Source organism: Neolamprologus multifasciatus, chromosome 8 (assembly GCF_963576455.1).
Source record: "Neolamprologus multifasciatus chromosome 8, fNeoMul1.2, whole genome shotgun sequence".
NCBI classification, from domain to species: Eukaryota; Metazoa; Chordata; class Actinopteri; order Cichliformes; family Cichlidae; genus Neolamprologus; species Neolamprologus multifasciatus.
The window spans coordinates 1,517,538-1,542,463 of record NC_140446.1 but is presented as its reverse complement, the minus strand read 5'-3'; the positions used below and the strand labels follow the sequence as shown (position 1 = coordinate 1,542,463).

Below are 24,926 nucleotides of genomic sequence, written 5' to 3'. Positions count from 1 at the left end.
CTGATTGATTAACATTACATTAGATTAGCATGACATTAGCATGATTAACTGTCTCCTAAACAACTACATCTACATCCATGAGAGAAGCTTTCCTTACTGGATACAGACGCCCCAGCCGGGAATCGAACCTGCGACTCCCGCTCCAAAGCCATGTAGTCTTACCACTACGCTATGCAGCTGCTCTATAACACTTGACCTTAATACTATATATATGATACTAAATATAGTGGGGGGAAAAGGCAGTTTCTCACCAAGTTGTTGTTCGTCAAGTGCTGCTTTGTTTTTTCGCTTTGCGTCCTTGAAGTAAACGTACACTACACACTATACGATACAAAATCTAGATCTGTATGATAAATCTGTATGATAAATTATACCACCATGTTTTAGGCCCAAAAGAACAACAACAAAAAGTAATAATAATAAAAAATTATCAGAGCTTCTCTAGAAAGCGGTTACAACTAATCCTGTCAGCAGGCTGGTGTCTTCAAACAAGATTGGTAGCACCTAGCTCCACCTATAGGTAACAGGAAGATCTGCCAGCACACAATGACACCACACAAACATTTATTAAAACACAATTATATGACAATAAACCTTTTCTTTTAGTGTCCCAGCCCCCAAAACTTTTTGACATCCTTTGGCCAAACGAACACGTGAGCTCAGCACTTTGTTGGTGGCCTTCAATGTATTGTTGGTGCCTTCAATTTGTTCCTTGGAACTGTGTAGTATCCGGTAACAGCATCTACACCTGCAGCAACGGCCATCTCAGGATGGTTCAGCGGCGTCATCAGATGAGGATGGTTCATCCAGCAGGAACAGGATACTAAAGGAAAAACCAGCCCACACATGAGTGTGCCGAGGAATTAACCAAAACATATTCACAAAGGTGGAAAGTAACGAATTACATTTACTTGCGTTACTGTAATTGAGTAGTTTTCTTGTGTTTTTCAAGTTGGTAATTTTACTTTTACTTAAGTATATTTTTTAAAAAGTATTGTACTTCGCTACATTTTCAATCACACCCGTTACTGAGTAAATTAAAACAAAAAACAAAAAAACCCAACATTGCGCTTTGGAAATACTGCAGGGAATGATGGGTAGTAGAACAAATTGGCGTTGGGTCACGATAAAGATGGAGTCTAACATCGGTGGTACGGATCCAGTGAAAAAAGAAACCCCGTCGAATTCTGCTGACCCTGAACTCGAAGAAACCGATGTGAACCCCTGGCCGTATTTAAGGGACCATTTCGGCTTCAAGTGCAAAAAAGGCAACAGCTTTATTATGCAGTGTAAGCTGTGTTTGCCCAGAGAGACCGAGTTAGCAGCTTTTAGAAATTCCACATCAAACCTGCGCAAGCATGTAGAGGTAAGTTAAATGAAACCTGTACATTTATTTTAGCAAAAAGGCTGTGCTCAAATTAATCACATTAAGTTAAGACATAAGCTGTTATTGGGCACATTGTTGTCCACGCAACTTAAATTTTTTTTACTTACCTTCAGGATCAATAAAGTTTTATTGAATTGAATTGCTCCTCAAAATTAACAGGGCCAAGTTTAAAAAATTAAACCACATTATTATAGCAGCTGCCGTACAGCTCAATTCAGTACTTGTTCTCTTATTTGACAGTTTAGAACACATTCTCATGTAAAAGAATTATATGGTTTTGACAGTTTGGTTGGTTTGGTGACCATTATAAATTTTGATGTATAGACTTGCAGTTTAACTGCCACTGCATTTTAATTTGTAAAGTTTTTCTTTTAATTAAAAAACAACTACTTTGAGATGTATCCCATTGTCTTTTTTGCACTACTCAGAAGAGGCTGTCCTCCTGCTGACAAAAAAGTAACTATGTAACTTTTACTCTGAGTACATTTTAAATGAGCTACTTTTTACTTTTACTTGAGTAAATTTTTAGACAGGTAATTTTACTTGTACTTGAGTAAAATTTCAGCAAAGTAATAGTACTTTTACTTGAGTAAAATATTTTAGTACTCTTTCCACCTCTGCATGACTCCCAGTATCACACTAACAGTTTTACCATCATAAAAATATAAACAGATAAACATAAATACTGTTAAACAAAGTCTCTTAGACATCAACACATCAGTACTGACCTTGCATTAGCAGCCACATTAGGACGTAGCCGCTAGCTTGCTTAGCCGCTAGCTTGCTTAGCCGCTAGCTTGCTTAGCCGCTAGCTTGCTTAGCCGCTAGCTTGCTAACAATCAGCTGTCCAGCCTAATAACCTCATTCACACATTATATAACATTTAGCTTCTTTTTGTAACAAAAACCATCGCAGCAGCTGAGCTGACACCTCGCTGCAGCGTAACAAGGCGCAGAACATTCAATATGAACATGCGCTGCGAGCTAACTCACCAGGAGATCATTCGTAGTGCGACATGACCTCTCTCTCTAACAACACATTAAACATCAGCTTCAACTGCAAATGTTTTGTAAAGTTATCGACAGCGACTCCTGTTAAATGTATCCAAGTTTCCAGCTCGCAGAGGGCACGAGGACAGCACGCGCCTCCTCAGCAGTGTTGCCAACTCCTCAGTAAGGAAAATCGCTATTGGCTGTCCTAAAAGTCGCTAGAAGTCGCCAAATGACGTCATCACCTAATTTGCATAATTGGTCATGCTAATGTAATTGTAATCTATGTTGTTGTAGAGAGAAATAACATCGTGGAAGAGACAAAGTGAGTAAAAAACGTCCTAAATGCATTTAGAATTTATTTAGAACTACAAATTAAATTTATTTGAGCAATTATTGTTTTTTTTAATGTCACAATTCCAACCCTGCTCCTTTACCCGGGCTTGGACCGGCAAAAGTGACCCGAAATAGGCACTCTGGTGGAGTTACTTTGTGTGTGTGTGTTTATAAGTAGTTTTAAACCTTGTGATCCACAAAACAGCATAAGAGTAAAAGAGTAAAAGAAGAACTGACTGCGTTACAGCACCCGCTGCTTGTTGAGAGTAAAAGCGATATGCGCTTTCACGTCTTTTTTTAGCGACCTTTTTTAGAAAAAAAGTCGCTAGGGGGTCTGAAAACTCGCTAAATATAGCGACAAAGTCGCTAAGTTGGCAACACTGCTCCTCAGATCCACGGAAATCCTGTAGCTGGACTAGGCCGCACTGTGGTGCGTTCAATGACTGCCAAATGATCAGAAATCTCAAACTTTGGAAAATGACATGGGTTACATGTGCACACGAGAACATAGACGTGTTGGCACATTTACAGAAAACTACTCCGTTCCCAGCCGTCCTGCTGTCTTCTGTAGTATAGACCATAAATCGTGTAATTCCACCATAAAAGCTGTAACTTCTCTCAGACTTGGCAGTGCAGCCACACAGTCGTGTTAAAAGTTCACAGAAATTGGCCCTCTGCAGCAGTGATGGTCATTATAGAGATAAAAAGCCGTCTATTGTCCTTGACCACACTGAGACTTATTATGGTCTCTATTCTTGGAGGAGAAAGTGCCACTTGCAGAGTGTGAGTGCCCGGATTCAATGGTGTCAGTCATTTGCAAGTGAAAAGGTGATATATCAAGGAGGATAATAGCCGGGCTTAAAGGAGAGGAGGGAGAGCAGCGAGACTGAGCATGATGAACCGTATAATTAGCCTCTCGCCCGTATGTGTGTGTGTCTGTGTGGGTCTTTGCAATTCCTTTACTTTGCACTGTGTGAACAAGACCAACGTGGAATGAATGACACACATTCTGCTGCCAACACAATGCTGAGAAATAACTGCAAACACAAAGTATCCAAAGAGTGTACACAGGAAACATGCAGCTCAGTATCACACACACAGACTCGGTGCACACAATAGGAAACAACGTGCTCCGCTCAGGAGAGAGGACACCGACAGACTGATTGGTGTGTTGTGGTGAAGACAGCGCCACCATCAGCAGTCTGAACAATACATACAAGCAGGGACTGAGCACCACATGTTGACTCTACTGTCTGAACGTCACAGCAGAAATCATGTTTCCATCCTGTTGTTCAGTTTCAGTGAGCCTGTGTGAATTTCAGCTCTTAGCTGACAGGAGAGGCGCCCGGTGCAGTCTTCAGCTGCTGGAGCCCTTCTGTTCAAAACCTCATGCATCCCTCGTTTGTAAGATGTTACTGTTGTCAGTCTGGCTATTCTCCTCTGACCTTTGGCATCACCAACAAGGCATTTTCTCCTCGCTGGATATTTTCTCTTTTCCGACCATTCTCAAGAAATCTACACAGCAACAAACCAACAAACACGGGACATTCAGAGCTGCTTAAATGTCAGCAGATCTCAACCATGTCTGCCTAAAGGGACGAGGTCAGAGAAGTCTGATCGAAACCAAGTGAAGCTGGCTGACTTATAATGTTGAAGCATACGTAACAGCAGTGTGTGCAGGTCAGAGAGCTGTACCTGATCTGGGAAGTTCTTCGTTTGCACATTCGCAGGTTGTCTGGAAACTAAATCAGACACAAGAAGGGAATCATGTTGACATAAACTGAAGATAAACTGAAAATAATACCTGCACCAAACCACCAAAATCAGAATTGGAAGACATATATAGCAAAAGCAGTTCAAAAAAAGGGGCAATATCAGAAATATATAAATTGATTAGGTCCAAAACATCTGACAATTCGTTGGGAAGGTTGAACGCCTGGAAAATTGATTTAAAGAAGGACATATCCATGGAACAATGGGCATTGGTTTGCGCAAAAGCTCATAAACAAACTATTAATTCTAGACTAAGGTTGTTGCAATACAAATGGTTAATGCGAATATATGTTACTCCGGAAAAATTAAATAAGTACAACAATATTCCAGACACTTGTAATAAATGTAATGAAGATAAGGGTAACTTTTGGCATTGTATTTGGGATTGCAGGAAGATTGGCTCCTTTTGGGTTGCAGTAACACAAACTATGAAACAAATATTATCCAAGGAGGTTGTTTTGGATCCTGGCTTCCTTATTCTGGGATTGTACCCAGAAAACATGAGGTACACAAAAAGTGACAGAATGTTTATTGATATGGGTTTGTTACAAGCAAAAAGATTAATTGCACTAAACTGGAAAAAAACAAGGGAACTGAGCATCACACAGTGGATAAAACAAATGATGGTGGCTTTGCCATTGGAGCAGATTACATGTATACTGAAAAGGAAATTGGATGTTTTTGAGAAGGTGTGGAGACCATTTGTGAATTTTGTAGAAGGATTTGTATTATCTGAGGAGCACGAGGACTGAGGGCAATGACATTTGATTTGGGATAATGACAAATTTAGGCCTTTAATGGAGCGATAAATCTGACGACTTTTTTGTTTTCTTTTTGCTGTCTGAGAGGAGTGTATGTTCATGTAGTGTTTAGAATGTTGGACTGTTTGTAAGTCATTAAAATGTAAAAAAATAATAAAGATATTGTTGGGAAAAAAAACCATTTTGGGGGCGATTCCAATCATCAGCTCGAGTTCAGAGACAGTAAAGTAAATCGGTTGCAGAACTAGTTCAAGACGTGACTCTGATCCTGGGACTGGTTCTGTGTCAGTTAAACGTCTCATCTAAATCCACGCTGAATTTTATTTAAAGTGCCGTGTTTATAATTTAATGCAGCAAAAAACGAAGTATAACAAATTACATTTTACGGTAAATACGAGTTCTTTTATCAGTTAGCAAAAGAATAATAAAAGACCCACACTCATCCATCACGAGTTGTTGCCCCCTGCTGGCCACTGAAAAGAATGCAGTTTAAAGCGCTTCTTCTATTTTTGTGGCGTCTACACTCCAGACACAGACTTTCAAAGTGGCCACACTTCTGATTGGGTCCTTGAGCTCCAACATGGGAGTGAACAGAAGACACCATCATTTCACTGGAGCATGCTTTGCTTGCACAGATGCGAGCGATTCTAAATCTGCCCTGGCTTCAATCCCTCCCTTTCACTTCGTATTTTATCCTAATAATGGTTCTGATTTTGCACGAGAGGCTTTAACATCAAGCCGCTTGATGGTTTTTGATGACCCAACAATTAATCAAGGAGATAATGTGCAGATCAGTCAGAATTAAAATAATCAGCAAATTCCAGGCCTTTGTTTAGACACTAAAACACAAACATCCCCACCCCCAGATCATCCTCATTGCTATATATTTTATGTGCTTATGTATTTATGCCCTGCGTGTCCTCTGTTGTATTTTTAATGGGTGCCTGAGGCAGATACCGAACAATAAAGCGCAGTGAAATCCAGCGGGACACCTGGGTGTTTGTGGCCGTGTTTAACAGCTCTATAAAATGTCGATGAAAACATGAGCGACGCCTCGGAGCTCGTTTAATAGACGTGCGCGGTCCGGAGACGGTTTCCTGGTGTGAGACAACACGCCAGACTTAAGTACAGACCCAGGATAGATGCCCTCCCACCACCTGTAGCGCTACCCTTTCCTTTTGACACTTGACATTTGTATCGATGGCGAAGACTTTGGCGTTCACCCCGGGAGCCGTCAGCCTGCGACGCCGGCCGACAGCTGCGGGCTTATCGTGACGCTGTGCCACTCGCCACTGAGCCACTGACGACCTTGAGAAGTAATTTAGTGGATCAATATTTACCTGGAGGAGAAGACTGAGGCCCGGGGACGTGAGAGGGAGGAGAGGGTGCAGGAATGAGGCTCGACACATTTACAGGGACGGCGACAGGAGGGAAGGAAACTAAAGACTGAGATGAAGAGTCTCTTCGTCATGACGTTCCATTCTTGGTTAATTTAAGGTGAATAAAAATCAAAGTCAAGATTAATTTTATCAACTGAAATCTGATATTTTGTGACTTTAATGCTTTCCTGACTTTTCCTCATAATTGAAAATCCTGCAAATCAGCTTTTCTGTATTTTCCCATTAAGCGTGCACATTACAGAAATCCCCGTCCTTTCACAACGTTTTACCAAAACAAGGCCAGATTAGCGCTGACCTCTTAATTAAAGCGGTCGTTTAATTAACGAGCTTGGCGTATCCTGCAGGGCAGCACGCAGAGACGGGGCTTTTTGGCGGCGACCCGGGGTCGGCCGACTTACAAGAGATCCTTTGAATTAATCAGCGTGTTTTCCCCCGGCTGCACGTATGGGACTGAGTGGGTCCACGTCAGGAGGGACTCAGCATGAGGAGGGAGCGCTGGTGCTTCATGTCTCACCTCTTTTTTTACAGTTTCTTCTTCTTCCATCACCGATGATGCTCCACTTCTCTGCACATGATGCCATTACCTTCACTGGACCCATTAGAAAGCTCCTCCTCTTCCTCCTGTCAGGACTTTATGAAGGATGTTCTGCGTCCTTTAACGGTGCTAACTGGACGAGGACGAGATCTTCTTCCAGGGCGGTCAACTGTTTCTCTCAGTGTTGCATTTTCATAAGAGGGTTTCATCGGTGTCTGTTTGACCAGTTTAACAAAAGCGTGCACCGTCTGCAAACCTGCTGAGGTCAGGAGAGCACGACACAGTAAGATCTGCAGAAACCCAGCAGAACGTCGTCATGTCAAGGTAAACGGTCTCTGTCGTCCACAGTGTTGGGAAGGTTACTTTTAAAATGTATTCCATTACAGATTACAGATTACATGCCCCAAAATGTATTCTGTAACGTATTCCGTTACGTTACTCAATGAGAGTAACGTATTCTGAATACTTTGGATTACTTAATATATTATCATGCTGTTTACAACTACATGAATGTACTATTGCTGTGATTTATTACTGTTACTGAAGGTCCGCGGCTCCGAACCGTAGTAAAGGGACCTCTGGCTAATACGGTGGGTTCTGTGTCGGCTCGTAGCTGAAAACTAGCTTTACTTTGTTGTCTGGGTCAACTTTGCTAGCAGAGACAGAGAGAGGCGTTGAAAGGCTGCTCCAACAGAACTTATTGTTTCAGAGGAAAACACGAACACGGTGTACAGTCGAGTCTTAATAGCTTACTTACAGCTGGGCTCGTCAGGCTCTCTTCTTGGCTGCAGTGGTTATTATTATATTTACATGCTTCCAGCTCCCGTTTCTGCTCGATGACAGCTCGTACTTTTCCTTTTTCTCCCTCCCTCGCTCACAGACACATAACGTGTATGGCAGTCCATTCTCCCTGCAGCACGGACTACACTGCCCATGATGCTACATTCTTTAGAGCTATACCTGTAGCATTCTGCCTGTTAGCTTAGCACAACAACAACAAAAAGGCCTCTCTCACCCAGGAAACACGCAGAGAGCGTGTCATCCTGTAACCATGGCAACCGTAACGCTGCCACCTGGAACAACAGAACGTAGCTGTCAAACAAAACCCAAACAGTCCTGACCCGCCACAATATGGAACAGGGAAGTACCGCCGTGTAATCCATTTATTTCAACAAAGTAACTGTATTCTAAATACCACCTTTTTAAACGGTAACTGTAACGGAATACAGTTACTCATATTTTGTATTTTAAATATGTAACGGCGGTACATGTATTCCGTTACTCCCCAACACTGGTCGTCCATGTGGTGTAACGAGAGCGTGCTGTAACACGCCACCTGCGTTCACTGCTCCATGGTCCAGTGCTAATGCTAATCTGTAGAGTTGCTATTAGATTGAATGCATCCATCTTTCCTGCTTCCATCATAACAGCTGTAATAACACACACACACTAACACGTCCCACTCACCGATGAGCGTTTGAAACTTCACCTGTCAGCAGTTTTTAAAGGTGGGACTTATTGGGGAAGCTTACAGGTGGACTCCTGTGACTACATGTGGTTTCCAGGTTGGGCTGTGTTAAGATTGCAGTCGCACACTGCAGGGCTGAAGCCTGATTGGCTCACTCGAACTAGCAGAGCTGTTTAAAGTGTCGGCAGGACTGTGGACGTGGTGTGCTCGCCACTTTTCTTAATCCCCACCCATTCGAGAGAACACAGCGTGCACCTGGAAATGCACACGGACCAGAATCCAGCCGTCTACGAAACTATAGTTACATGAATATGTTTGCATATATATCTTCGAGCATAAAAACCTCAGCAGCTCAGACGGACGTGTCAGAGAGGCCGACCAGCTGAAAGAAATGATTCAGCGTTGTGAATCTGTGCCATGTAATTTCTGTTTATGTCTAAAGCCTTAAGACTCGCCAGCGTGCCGCTCGTTCTGGATCTGCACCTGAAGCAAAGCACGTTCAACCCGAACGCCCAGAAAGGACGAGGAGACATGATCCAAACTGAGGAGACAGGAACCGTTTAGTCAGACTCCTCAGGAGGTGATCTGTATATCAGAGGAGGACGAGAGGAAGAGTTTCTATCTGATTAATCTGCTGCTCCGGGCAACTGGATGAGAGCAGCAGCTGGATGAGTGAGGACAGGAGGAAGCAAACCAGAGAGGAGGATATATAAAGTTACCTGAGTGAAAGCATTTCACATTCTCAGAGGGCACAGCTTCTCCTCTTTGATGTGATTTACTGCACTGACTTCGAGTGTGGAAGAAAGAGACAGACGGAGCAAATGAAAGCAGACACGTCGAGCTTTCTGTGGTTTTCTCTCATTTACACACAGTAATGATGTCAGCAGCCAGTGTTACGCATCCTGCACCTGTACAAACGTTGTGTTGCTCACAGGTTTGATGTGCTGGTCTCCCGTCAGCTCCCTGCACAGATAAATTATTGGGACGCTTTTCCACAACAAATGTTGTAGCTTTAAATATGTTTAATCAGGACAAGTGTAGTGACTCCAACCAGAGGAGGAGTCATCTGAAATCCAGGGATCAATAAATCTGATCCACACCAACATGTCACCTGATGCCTGTTTTTTCCTTGTTCAGTGCTTTGATTTAGTTATTTCAGATTTTATTCTATTTATGTTTCCATGTAACCTGTGAAGAGACTCAAAGAAATAATGATTTCTTCAGTTTCAGAGTTTCTGATCAGATCCGACTGATAAAGAAGCTTCGAACAGCACGTTTTCCTTTCACTTGCAGGACAAACCCGGCAGCAGTCAGAGGCTTCACTTTGATATCCTGGACGGTGTTTTCGCCGCAGCTTCAGTGTCGCGTCTTCCACTTTCCTCCTGACGCCGCTTCTCCTCCTCTTTCTGTCACATCGGCTCACCTCACAGCCAACCCGATAACTTCTCCCCTCCCTCAAAATCTCACTTCCTTTTCCTCTTTTTACTTTGAGCAGCACATCGACCCGACAGCGTTGCCTCCTCCTCCTCTCGCCGCGTCCTCGTCCAGCTCCATCCATCATTCCTCCTCGCGCTCGTCTGAGAGCGATGACCTTCTTGCAGTGAGTCATCTCCACCCTGACAGCTCCTCCATGTACCTCCTGCTTTCTGCTGCCTCTCTGTTGCCCCTGTTTACCTCGATTCCCTGTCACTCCTCATCCCACCTCAGCAGGCTAACCTAATACTGTCACCTCCTCGTCCTGCTCCATTTGTCTCTCATCGTTTCACTTTTTCTCTCCTCCTGCACACTCCTGCTACCTTCACTGTTTTCACTCTTTAGATGTTGGGACGTTTCACCATTTCCTCTTTGCTCTCAAAATGCTAAACAACAACAGCCCCGTGAGGTGCTTAAAGCCTCAAGGGAACACAATATAAACCTAACATATGTGTCTGTGGCTGATGTTTCCCTTTGGTGTAAATTTTCTGACATATTTGTACAAATTAATATTTTTCAAACTGAATTATCCTTCTTTAAAAGACCTTTAATCCTGGTGTTTATTAGTATAACTAATTCAGAGACACAGTGTTACTGTAAATGCACAAGTTTGTGGCGTTGCTGTATTCACTGCAGGATTTATTTGCAAACACGAGGTCTAAACTCGACCCACAGCTGTGCACGAACCGCTGCAGAGCCAGTTTGTGTTTCAGCACATTCACCACCCAATCCTCATGCAGGGTTAACGCAGGAGTCCGAACAGAATCATGGTGGGAAGAATCTGAGGGCCAACCCGGTCTTTAAGTGATGACCTATGAACCAAACGACTCTGCTTTTAATAAGGCTTTTGTGTTTTTAACATGTTTTAATCTTTCTTATTCTATTTAATGTCAACAAGCCCCTAAAAACAGTCAGTGATCACTGTCGACCTGTTTTTATCACCACTGTTCATTTTAAAGCTCAGTTTTTAAACCCTTACGATGTAACTACAGCCCAGCAGCAGTATATTAATGACTAACCTCATATTGTGGATGGATTATCTCAGTTGTTCTCCTGACTGAAGTTTGGTCCGTTTACAGCATCCTGTGTTGCCAACTTAGCGACTTTGTCGCTATATTTAGCGAGTTTTCAGACCCCCTTAGCGACTTTTTTTCTAAAAAGTGACTAGCGACAAATCTGGCGACTTTTTCTGGAACTACTGGAGACTTATTTATGACGACTTTTTGACGAAAACGCGTATGGCTCTTACTCTCAACAAGCAGCGGTGCTGCCGGGGGCACCTCACCCGTGCCAAAGCACTCCCAGGCAGAGGATAGTCCTCCCCCAGCTGCTATCAGGGCAGGAGACGTTCACACCTGTGCGTCCAAACGGCAAATGAATCGCGCATGAGCGAAGCCGCTGCTCCGCACTGACTGTAACGCAGTCAGTTCTTCTTTTACTGTTACACTGTTTTGTGGGTCACAAGGTTTAAAACTACTTATAAACACACACACAAAGTAACTCCACCAGAGTGCCTATTTCGGGTCACTTTTGCCGGTCCAGGCCCGGATAAAGGAGCAGGGTTGGAATTGTGACATTAAAAAACAATAATTGCTAAAAGAAATTTAATTTGTAGTTCTAAATAAATTCTAAATGCATTTAGGACGTTTTTTTACTCACATTATGTCTCTTCCACGATGTTATTTCTCTCTCCAACAGCGTAGGTTACAATTACATTAGCATGACCAATTATGCAAATTAGGCGATGACGTCATTTGGCGACTTCTAGCGACTTTTAGGACAGCAAATAGCGATTTTCCTTACTGAGGAGTTGGCAACACTGACAGCATCCTGCCATGCGATTACATTTGTCTCTAACCATCAGGAACCTTCACGTTAACTTTTATCGAGTGGAAAAAGTTAGCGTTCATCCTCCAGCTTCACTGTGCTAATGTTATGCTAACATAGCTGTTTTGCTAGCAATCACGTAGCACAACATTATATAGCAGCTAGCTCAACTTCAGTAACCCTACAAACGTCTCTGCTGTTTAGTTTCTGTCTTCATTTATGTTGGAAGTGATAAAAGAGCTGTGAGTTTGAATTGTTTCAGAAATCTCTCAGTCAGAACATGCTATATCATGTTTAAGTGCAAACTAGCGAGCTAACTGTTAACTTCAAACCCTGTTAAACTTTTCAGTTCTGTTGATGCCTGGATGTTAAACTTCATTCTTACACCTGGTGTGGCTGCTCTATCAGCAGGATGATGGCATCAGACTTAAAGAGGTTGCCAAATTCATAGCTCTTGGTGATACTGGCCCATTAACTTGTTTTTTGTGCCTGTCCTGTTTGGTTCTTTTGCATCAGAATTATTGTCTAAAGGCGAAGAAAGATGCCCAACGGATTTACTTTACCAAATGGACCATCCCAGCCTTGCTGTAATGGTCCATTTGATTCACGTTTTATTGTTTTTTTTATTTCTTTTTTTATTTTCACTTGCTAGATACGGGACAGACTTGAATGAGGAAAAGAAAAGGGAGAAAGGAACAGGGGGAAAAAACAGTGGAGAAGAGGGACGGGGATAAAGGGCAAAAAACAAAAACCAACTAAATAAGCAGACAAAAAAAATACATCCATCAATCACCTGATCACATGTTGAGAAAGAAAAAAGAAAACAAGCAGAAGAAAACGAGAGTAATACAATAAACAACATCACGATGATCTATGTGAATATAACAGTAAATACTAAATATTAAACATTATTGTGCAGCACGTAAGATCGACAGCACAGTGTGCTTTGAGGTAGGAGCCAAAAAGGGTGTCGTTTGTGTGTGTGAGCACCCGTGTGTACACCTGTGAGCATGGACGCACTTGTATTTAAAAGGTTCCTTCATGTAATGATCTGCTAGAGGGTGTGGGGGGGCCACAGCCCCGTCCTCCATGAAGCAGGTATGGAGGAGATCAAGACTCCAGACATCCAGAGGCCCCCAGAACACAAGAGACCAAGAAGACCAACAGAGGGGCAGCTGCACCACTATCCCAGAAAGAGCTGAGGAGAGTCCCAGATGAGGGGTCACTCAGCAGCCGCGGAGCAGAAGCCAGGGGGGGTTGCAGTGACGTACCCGTGAGCTCCGCCGGCAGCCAGCTGTGCCTGAGTGACCGAGCCTACTCAACACTCACCCAACGTGGAGACAGACATAAAGAGACACTGTACACACAATCACACTCCCCAAGCGCACTCTAAGAACCGGGTCTAGGTACCTTTGCCCCTGGAGGGGGAAACTGCACCCAGACCCAGGTGGTGTTACCCTTTTCCCTGCGGTGGGGAGAAGCAGACCGCCCCGTCTGGCCCATTAACTCTGCCAGCTTTCAGGCCTCAGCTCTTTGTTAGTGGGGAAACTACGGAACAGGCTCCAGATCAGGCATCGACAAACACACCATCAACAACACAACTTTCTTGGGTTTGAGAGTCTTTGACATGCGATTTTCACTCTGGCTCCTGGATGGTTAAGAACCAACCTGCACGGTCAGATCACCAAAACTGAGGAGGAAATGCTACGCTATGTGTGTGCAGCAGGGATCATGTAGAAGGTTATTTAAACTTAAGAAAAGCTCCAAAAGTCAGAGACGGGTTTAGAAGCCAGTTCAGGACCTGGAGAACCCGACGTGAGCCAAACAGAGGACGTCACAGCGCTCTATAACCCTTCAAACACTCGGTAACACACCGTCGTCAAAGTCTTAGAGTCTCAAACCAACAGGATGCAGTTAAGCCAGGATGAAAACGCAGAGAAACACTGCAGCTTGTGTCACAATCAGAGAAGCACAACCTCCTTCCTACCGAGCACTGACTTTCACCTTCTTGCTGCAGGCTAACGAGATAGCGGCACCTCCTCCCCCATCCTCACCCCTGCTCCCTCACCGTCACCCCTCTACTCTGACCTCCACGCTGCAAGCTAATTGGAGTTCATCCTATTCCCATCTTCCATCTTCTTTCTGTTCCACTTTCTGCCCCTTCACCGCCTCCTCCTTTCTCCTCCAAGTGGCCCGACAAGAACTCCTCGCCACAGGCTAAAGTGGGTGCTGTCACCTCGAGTCCTTTTCCTTTGTGGCAGGCTGAGGAGTCACGGGGGCGCAACCTAAACGGTGTTTAAAGGAAAAACACTTTGAAGCTTTTACAGCGAGGAGGATGAGGAGTTTTATTTTCTCCCTGGAAGTCAAACAGATGTGATTTCTGCTGGACTAAGAAGTTTTTAAAGTTCCTCTATCTCAGCCGACACCACGAGATGACCCAGGGTTAGCTTGTCGGTGCCAAAGCCGAACGTACTCCTGTGGTAAAGGCTGAACACAGCTTGTGCTGCTTGTTGTTCCTAAAGTCCAAGGAACTACGTGCACACCTGATGAATCAACACCATGAAACTCGACTAAAGTAGAAGAAGGTTCAAAGATCCAGCGATGACAGGCGGCGTCTGATTAAAGTCCAGGTTGCTGAGGGTCAGTCAGGGAACATTACATCTGCACTATGTATAACTTTGACCCTGTACGAATGCTTTTTACTCTGATGGATGGACGTTGTCCACAGTTCACGTCCATAACAAGTGTAACATCCACATAATATACTCAAATATTTTAAACTTTGGAAGTTTCTCTGCTGAAAAACTTTGAGAGCACGGAGCTCTCTGTTGAACCTGCTCACCTTTCAGCTGTGTTTGCCCCAAGAGGTGAAAACAAGCCGAGCTGCTGCAGAGAGGAAAAGAGGAGCCGAACCTCCCGTGTCTCCCGTTCACCTCTGTAATCTTTCCTTTCTCCTGAAACGACCTGCTGTGACCTCTCCCAGCTGTTCGCATCTCTCTGCGACCTCTCCTCGTGCCTCCACTCCTGAATGAACCGCTGCGATCAAAATAAACCTTCGACGCCCTCAGAAGTGTGAAGCGCTATTTTGTGCCTCGTGAACTCCTGAAATATGAGCTAAACACTAATCGCCTGCTCCTCTATGCTACTTTTTGTCTCTAACGACAACGCCACGTAAAGAAAATCTGCCTCCCTGCTTCTCTACAGTCAACATTAAAATATGTGCATCATAATTACCCAAAATATCCAAAGACTTTGGACTGTATGGCCAACAAAAGAACTGGAACAAATGATCGAACACGCATCGTCAGGTAAACTTACCTGGTCAGTTAGTTAGCAGAGCTGTTAATCAGTTTCAGCTGCTTTGGTTTGAATGGAAAAGGTGGAAGCCAGGCTGAGAGCCACTGAGCTGATACCTGGACCCTCCGGAGGTTGCACAGGTAGCCTAAGTCCTCCAGGCTGACACATCAATGCGTGCCGTTGCCAGAAGGTTTGTTGTGTCTCTCAGCACAGTCTGAAGACCATGGAGGAGAATCCAGGAGACGGGCGTCGCTCTAGGAGAGCTGGACAGGGCCATAGAAGGCCCTTGATCCATCAGCAGGACCGGTATCTGCTCCTTTGTGCAACGAGGAACAGGATGAGCACAGCTAGATCTACAAAATGACCTCCTGCAGGACGCTGTGACTAAACCAGAGCTCCCCAAAGTGCGCAGAGCCATTGCAGGGGGGGCGCCCACACAAACGCAAAGCAGGAGATGAAGCATCGCTGAATATGTTTCCAAACCAACTTCAATCTAAGCCAAAGACTAGAAAATATGGTGAAGCAAATCTTCCCTTTGGTTTCACCTGCAGAAGAGCCGAGGTAGGTCTCCCTGCAGGATTGGTTTCCCTTCGTCGGGAGCAGCGCTGGGCTGTTTAAATCACGGACAAACAGGATCCCACATTCTTGATTTTTAGTTCAAACACTTGTTGTGATGACTAACTACTCCTGACATGTTGGAGATGTTTGCTCTTTATACAGTAAAGTTACAGCGGGATACAAATAACATCAGGCTGATCCTGACACGATTTCTTCCCCCGGTTTAAATCCTTAGACCTGTTTTCAGACCCTGAGCCAAAGGTATGCAGGTTCCCGGAGGATGAAGGACCGGCCCCCACACTCACCTGACCTCTGAAACATTTGTTTCAGTCCATCTGACGCCAGTTTCAGTTCTTAGACTGTCCAGGAGCTCAGCGACGGCCTGGTGCAGATCTGGAAGGAGATCCTGCAGGACGCCATCTGTCGTCTCATTAGGAGCGTGCCCCTAATGAGATCTCCAGGCATGGATACAGCACGTGGGCCCCACATATAACCTGAATCTGTGATGAGTTGTTGACTCATTTAAGCCAATCAGGAGCTCAGATTCTGAAGTGTTTTATTTAGCTGAGCCATGTTGTGGTTTGTTTTTGAAATCCTGGTACACTCCGCACAACAAACTATTATTTTACCATCACAGCTGCATTTATTGCCCGTCGACCCTTCGTCATTTCCCTCACGCTCCCGTCTTCTCGTTCGCTGGCCCTCCTGTCCCTCGACCTCAGCAGCGACTCACCGCTCTGAGCCTCCACTGGTGCTAACCAGATAAATGCCGATGTCAGCAGTGATGAATGGGGAGCCTCGCCGCCTACCCAGCATGCAGTGCTGCAGCACTGGAACGCAGCTCCATTAATTATCATTCACAGCAGAGGCCTAAGGGCAGAGATCCGTCTCCGCCCGTCGCGCTCCGACGCAGTTTTGGGAGAAGACGTCTCTCTCGCTCTCTCTCTCCTCTGTGTGGATCATTTCTACATCTCTGGAAACGTGAACGAGCTGCTGAAGAGCCGTGTGGTAAACGGAGGACATGAACGCCTTTTCAAGTCCTCTCAACGACCACATTCAGCCGTCCACATACACAGTCACACAGCGCTTTATCTGTCACACACAAACACACAGACGGATAAACTAGTGGCTGTTTTTGGTTCAGTCTTTTGCCCAAGGACATGTGGACTCAAACGTCCACGCCCTCTGCCACAGACGCCCTCAGCGAAGTCCACAAAGACATGAATGAGCAGAGAAATAATAATAAGCAAAGCAGGACAGAAAAGACGACGTTGAAGAACAACAAAAAGCACAAAACAGACAAAAGCACTGCAAATATAAAATTAAACACACTAAAGGATCACAAGATGACTCCAAATGTGCAAAGGACGACTCAAGAAGTATTAAAGCGCCACACAACCCCCTATTTATGTAATAATACTCAGAATGATGATGATCCAGAGATGTGAAATCATCAAAATCACCATGAAAACACCACAAATGAAAATAAGAAAACATACTAAAGAAGCACAAAATTATCACAGAATCGTTTCAAATGTCCAAAAACATCCATAAAGACACAGAGCACAACATTAACCCTTTAAGACCTACCATAGAACCAAGTCCACCAGAGCTTATATTATATGTTTACATGCTGTGGAGCCATTTTTGGGAGCATTTCAAGTTGCTATACATCAATACAACCATTACAGCCTAAATTTTAATAATATGTCTGCATTAAGTGCATAGTAATTACATAAATTGCAAAAAAGTGCAATAAACTACAAAAAAATTGAAAATCGTTTTTGTTTTTTTAACATATATTTCTAGTTAGAGAAATTTAAGAGGCTTATCCCTCAAAACTGTAAATTCAAAAAAGTTGCACAAAATAGTTTCCCACCACAGGAAATTTATTTTGAGTGTCTTCATAGTTTTATTTTTGAAATACACCAATTTTTATACACTGCAGGAAAAACAAAAATAAATATTATAATGCAAATTTGCAAAAAAGCAGCATATGCATCAAAATAAACTATTTCCAGCAGTGCAATATGAGTCCTAAGCATCCCAGAAACCACACAGAAAGTCATAAAGTCAAAGATAACTTTTAAAAACACCAGTATAGGCTCATGAGGCCCTGATGGTAAAAAAAACTACATTTCCTCAAAATGACATCACATCCGGTTTCGGGCAGGTCATGGTGGACATGCGATAGTTCGCACTGATGGACGTAGGAAGTGTTACAAACAGCTGATCGGATCGGCAAAGCGTGTTTCTGGAATATTATGTTTTTGTTGCTGCAAGTGCTTTTTATGCAGTTTTTGCAAAGCTATATGTGGAAGGAAACTGTGACCGAGGACAAGCTGATGGCATAAGATGTAAGTACAACTCCTCCGGTTTCATATGCAAAAAAAATTATTGGGCTAGCTCACGTGGTTGCAGAGCTACCGGGATTTAAAAGTAGTTACACAAAACCAAGCGTGCCGCTCCAACCGGCTTTAAAGGGTTAAGTATGCAAAAAATACCACAACAACCCACAAAGTGATCTTTGGGAGATGGAAAATAATCACAAAGAGAAAGACGACAAAAACGAAAACAAAATCAGACACAAACGATCATCAGGACACGATGCTCAGCATCACGCCGCTCCTTCGTTCTCCTTCCACTGATGAGGAGGCTCGAAATGTCACACCAGCGGTGAAGATGGCGTCTAACACGCATCCATCACAACGAGCTCCAAACGAGCTCGCGGGCACAGATGTTGTTTGGTCGACTCTGATACAAACAGCAATAAATGATCATTAGGCCGCTCGTGTCGCCGTGTGCTCAGAGACGCCGAATCTCAGCGGGGAAGCCTCTCAGTGTCAAAACGCCCGGGAGGAGAATCTCCCCGCACATTTGCCCGCACCATTACCCGCACAATCACCTCCAAATTAAACACAGCACGGGCGGCGCCCTTTTCCCCTTCCTGCTATCCAGACTTCTCGTGACCCCCCACCGCTTTGACGCTGATTAAACTCCCATTCGCTCTCGTTAATTAGTTCCCGCCCTCTTTGAATCCAAACTCTGCAGCGTCGGGGTCGATCAGCGGGACTCCTCTAAGATCCACGGAAGCCAATAAACACCACGGGACGCTCGAGAGGAAGGACCGCGGTGGAGGAGCTGCCATCAATCAGAGCTACGGTCTCAAGTATGTGCAGGTTTCCACGCACAATGGCAGCTGCTTCCCACAAATCAGCAAACCAATCAGAGCGGGTTAACAACAGGCCCAAAGCAAACACGCCTCACAAAGTGTTTGGCTTCATTAAGGACTATCAGAGCTCATCCTTTCCCCCGATCACGCTACTGTAATCACATTACATTTTTCAGTAATGCAGTCATGTGATGCATTATGTCCTCACTTCTGCTACAAAAGGTTTCCATGTCAAATGGACAGAAAGCTGCACTCAGCTGATTCCCCTTCATGCAGCGCACAACAACTGCAGTACAACTGCTAACACAACAGCTGCTCTTTACAAGCATCAGCGCAGACAGCGAGCTAACGCAACGCTAGCAAGGTCACAAAAGCAGCGATGAGCAGCGTTCATGCTCCACACTAAAAGATGATCACATGTACTCGTTAGGATAAGAATCTGTGCTGGTGTGTGGGAGCTTCAGGATTATATTATACTAACTGGTAACACGTTACAGATTAATGCAAAGTAATGTAATGTTTTCAAGCAGTAACTTCCCGTATTACTTTTAAGAAAAGTAATGCAAGTGTAATATATTACTTTTTTAGTAACAATCCCAGCACAAACGGACCTGAGACTGTCGACAAATATAATTAGAATATCAAAACACATGACTGTAAAAAGACGACCATCAAAAATGATGTAAAATGACCAAAGTACCAAAATCAACAACCTCAAGAATCAACAGTGATCCCAGACTAACTGCAGTAACCTCACAGTGATGGGAGACCACAGCATGAGTAACATCATCGCCACCGTTACGTTAAAAACAGAGACTAGGCCGCCGCTCGCCTTCAGTTAGCGTTCTCAAAGTGACTCTGGTGCTTCAGGGCTGCCACAAACGATTATTTTTGCGATTAGTCGACTAATCAGATCATCATCCATTGGACATAAAACTACAGCTTATTGCACCAGCAGCATCTGCTCTTATATAACTATAACTGAAGTGTTAAAGGTATGTGCTAACTAAAAATAAAGACAAGATGATAGTTTATTAAATGTTAATGACATTTGCAGATTGTTTCAGTGAAGTTTAATAAACTCCTTGCTATCTAAAATATAACAGGACACCGGAGTAAATTCTTGAGCATCTCACACTTCTGATAATCAGCTGTCTGCTTGAAGTTTATTCAGCTGTGTAAAAACTATAACTTTAATCTCAGCCAAACCGATTTACTCAGGAACAAATAAAATACTAAAAAAAGCCAAACAATAACATTTTAAGTTATCTAAGTGACTTATATATCATGTTTAACCTGAGTAGCGAAAGACAGCGGTGGGTTTGAAAACGATTAGGGGAGTCCGGTGTTCTCACGGCTCTAGTTAGCCTAGCCCCCAGCTAACTATCGAGCTAGTGGCTAACAGACGTCTCTGAAAACGTCGGAGCGCTTTTGAAAATATGTGGTGTCTTGATAAACTGAGCAGATATTTGAGGTTTACACAGCTACATTCTCGCCTGAAAATATGTTAAACGTTTATTTTGTGACCCAGAAAGAATAATAAGAGTAATATTAAAACTAACTAGCTGCCGCCATTGTTGGAAACTGAGCTGGGCTGCGCTATGAATTCTGGGACACAGCTTCTTCTTCTTCGGGGTTTAACGGCAGCTGGCATCCTTGTACATGCAGTGCTGCCATCTTCTGTTTCAGTCCGTTATTACACTCTTAAATCCTACTACTTATTCCTGCGTCTTTTGTGATCTTACAAAGCTTCAAACGACGCGTCGACTATTAAATTAGTCGTCGACGATTTTGATAGTCGACTAATCGTGGCAGCCCTATACAACAGCAATTACATGCAGCCTGTTGGAGACAATAGCTGATTAACTGTGATAACAGGTGAACAGGTGAGCACACTTGTTAGGCATAAGATAAAAAGCATGTGTTTGTATGAATGGGTGAATGAGGCAAGTTGTATGAAGCACCGTGAATGCACGGGGAGAGCAGAAAAACACAAATAAGAACTGGCCCATTAATGTTTTTTTTGCCCGTCTGATTGCAATCGAGACAGCAGCTGTTTGGAGACTGGTTGCCTCCCATCAGGCAAACTGTGCAATCAACCTGCATTCGAAAGTGGTCGCCCAAAGATGGAGGGTGTTGACCGACTGGAAGACTAGTTGGCTAGAAGCATCAGATGACCACAAGATTTAAAAGATTACTTTGAAAAACTGCCATAAAGCTCCATAAACAGACACAAGGAGACAAAACAAGCCTGAAGAGGCAAAAACAACACAAAGAGTCACAAAACACCAAAAAAACAGGCTACAGACACAAAGGCAGCAGTGCTGTAGAAACACGGTGAGTGCTCAGTGCATCATGGGAAATCCTCCAGCTAAGCGTACAGCAGGATAGCTCAGGGATGTTCAGGGTCACCTGATCCAGCCTGAACCGTGAGACCAATCATATTTGTGTGCACGCCACAGATGCATGCAATCACATCTTTACTCCACATCACTGCAGGCTTTATGTATTTCCTGCCAGCTGTGGACTCGAGACTTTCTGCGTTTCTATTGATTTCTCCATTTTCCAGCAGCAGTGATGTGGCTGAAATGAACACCTGCTGACACACAGGTCTCACAAGTCAGACGCTGTTGGAGAAAACCATAAATATTAGGACCCCTCGATGGTTCCTTCAAGTTTAGGAGTGCCTCTGTCACGCCCGATGCTCTCCGCCACCTCGTGAACTTAACGGCATTTTCTTAATGAAGTGGCGCTGTGATGCTGAGGGAGGTTTCCGTGTACCCACGAGTGCCCCTCTGCCTGCAGCGTCTTTATCGCTAATCTGCCGGAAACTGTGAGAGGTGGGTGAAAGCCGAGGAGGGCAATGAACAGATTTATGGCAACAGTTAAACACTTTGGCTCCAGTCGAGTTTGTCATTAGGTCACACATTAGCACACGCATTTACAACGTGAACATCCACGCTGGAAAGATGGCTGGCATGAATCATCGCCACACAATTAATTACTGATGAATTCATTCCTTATTGCCAGTTTCAGGGTTGGTTATTGCAGAGACGTTTGAGGAGCTGATGCTGGATCCAAATCCATGGATAGAAGTGCAGGAACCTTTGACACATGGCTGCGTAACACAACAGTTAACTGTTGCTACACAATTATGATTGTACAATTTAACAAACTTGCCAGGGTTTAGTTAATCACACCCACGCCTTCCACCACAAGCACCGCAGACAAATCTCGATTCCTCACATTCCTGCATGACGTCTAGTTTCCTAAACCGAACTCGAACAAAGCTGAAGTCTTTGTTATTGATCCTGATCGTATTATATTCATGTCACTTCAGCTCAGCTTGGACAACTTAAACCTGACCCAAAGCAATCTGCTACAAACACAAACTCAATCCACAACTCAATATTAGCACCTAAAGGCCGAGTCCAGTTTGGTCAATTGTCCCGTCAATGTTTTGCTTTGTACAGATTGGAAATACTGCAAAGGTTAGGCCAACGCTGAATAATTTACAGCAGCGTGCAAAAGTCTTGAGCCAGCACTCAAAGACGTCTGGAGAAGTATTCCTGAAGAAATTAAGCTCATGCTGCGTGTTAGAATTGGACCTTTGTGCCTTATATCATGTATTTGTATCTATGTTTCACATATTGCAACAAATGACTGCATTTGTTTCTTGTTTTCTTAGTAAAACAACGAAATGAGTGGTGATCCAAGACTTTTGCACATTGCTGTAACTGAGCAGCTTTCCTGTGCCCTCATTTCCTCCTGATTAGATTATTGGGATTCACTTCATACTGAATGATGTAACAGCTGAAATGATCCCTAAAAAGTTGCTTTTAAACTAAAGTGATGTGACATCATGAACGTGATGTATCCCATGGTTACGGTGTGATGCAGGTACTTCCACCTGCTCAAATTCCTGATTTTAAGTCCAATGACTCAGAAGAAAGACAAAGACAGGACGACTCCTCCCTCCGGGGTTTCTCAGATCAGACAGCATTTCCGATCTCACCGGAGACTTTTTACGGTTGAACCTGGACATAAAGGCGACCCCCCAGCGGGCAACGCTTTCCTCTGATCTCCAGATTAGGATGCAGGGCGTCGGCCCGTCTGTGCTCGTGTGTGATGAAAGCTCTTGTTCCAACACTCGGGCTGTCGCAGGAGAGCAGAGAAGGGCGAGCAACAAACAAGGAAACGGTGATCAATAACCTACGGGGAGAGGAAGCTCGGACAACGCGCTCAGACGGAAAACATTAAACTTTCATGTTTGAGTCTCTCGGGCTTCAGTCTGGAGGTGAAATATCAACATCCGCACAAACGCCTCAGCGTCCCAAACTCCAAAAGACGTCTTCGCTTCTGACTCTCATTTTTTAAACTTGCGCCGCCGACACACCTGTGCACCGATCAGTGCACAGGTGTGTCTGAGACGAAGCTGTAAGGATGTGAGGACACTTGAAGGAAAACTTCCCTGCTAATTTTCACAGATCACATCATTAATCAGGGATAAAAATAACTGCTCGCCGCAGCTCGTCTACAAATAAAATATGAATTTCTACAGTATCGAAGCACTTTACCGCCCGAACGTTCAGCTCACCACCGCTTAAATTATCAACCGCCTCCCTCGACAGTCGAGGACAGCGGCCTGATATTTTTAGCTGGTCAGGCGCGGTGAATAAACCAACAGGTTTTCATTCTTAATGACGAACCAGGACTCGCACAGTTTTAATGACACAATCTCTCAACATGGATTTGAAATGAAAACACAAATGAAAAGTAGGAAAAAACCTAAAAGTATTTGGACGTGATGATTTTTGTAGCTCTGTGTCTGTCACATCACTACAGCGGATTTTAAATCAAACTATCAGGATGTCCGTGAAGTGCTGACTTCAGCAACTGTTGAGGATTTAAAGCCATTTTTAGAGAAAAGAAAGAACTTAAAGTGAGCACGCTGTGTGCAGTATGATCAGTGGTGTGAGTGCATGAGTGAAGAAATGCTGCATGTTGTGTTGTTTAGTGCAAGAAACCAAACTGAAGGTGTCTCTCACACAGCAGCTACTCTAATGGCTGGGCAGCACACTGGGCTCAGGCATTCCCAGTGTTGCTGAATTGGAAATGTGTCCATTCCCAATGTCTGCAGAAAGAACTACCACAGCAACGGGCTCCAGTGTGGGTGGAGTGGGTTATGGACATCACCTCATGGACATCACCAAATGAGGTGTTTCTTCTGAGATCTGGGTCTGCAGACACCTTCAGCTGCTTGTTGTGGGTCTCTGTGTTTACGTTTCATCTTCAATAACTGAAAATCTGCTTCTGGGTCGAGATCAGGTGACTGACCACTGAATTCAATTCAATTTGATTTATATAGCCCCAAATCACAACAACAGTCAATGTGTTTTTATTATAAGTTAAAACCCCACAATAATACAAGGAAAAGCTCAAGCATCACATGACCCCCTATGAGCAGCACTTTGGTGACAGTGGGAAGGAAAAACTCCCTTTTAACAGGAAGAAACGACTGTTGGAGGTGAGAAAGGACAAAGACACGCTGTGGAAGAGTAATAATAACTAATAATAACTAATAATTAAACGCCATGTGTACAAAAACATTGAAGAATATCCCATTTCTCTGGCTCTGAGCGGTTTTGCAGTACTGGTCTGAATGTGAGCAGACTGCAGTCCTGAACACAGTTTGTCCTGATGCGGTTATCAGCAGTCACATCATCAATAATCATCACTGAGAACTTACTGGGCCTGTATGGCAGATACCACACCGCTGCCTCCACTTCAACCTGCTCAGATTCCTCGTTTTAAATCCAATGAATTAGTGCAGAAAGACGGGACGCCTCCTCCCGCCGGTGTCCTCAGGTCAGACAGCATTTCTGGAGATTTTTTATGGATGAATCTGGACATAAAGGACATAAAGGAGATCAGAGGAGATGTGATGAGG

The 24,926-nt window shown here is 44.0% G+C and overlaps 1 long non-coding RNA gene across 2 annotated transcripts in view; it reads right to left on the bottom strand.

Annotated features, from left to right (window-relative positions):
• Window positions 1-521: 521 nt before the first annotated feature.
• Window positions 522-24,926, bottom strand: part of LOC146512084 (uncharacterized) — a 31,048-nt gene continuing 6,643 nt past the window's right edge. For both annotated transcript variants that reach the window (XR_014875731.1, XR_014875730.1), the window contains exons 2-3: window positions 24,726-24,881; window positions 522-823 (exon numbers count right to left, since the gene is read on the bottom strand). This is a non-coding gene — a long non-coding RNA (uncharacterized LOC146512084). The remainder of the gene's footprint in view (window positions 824-24,725; window positions 24,882-24,926) is intronic.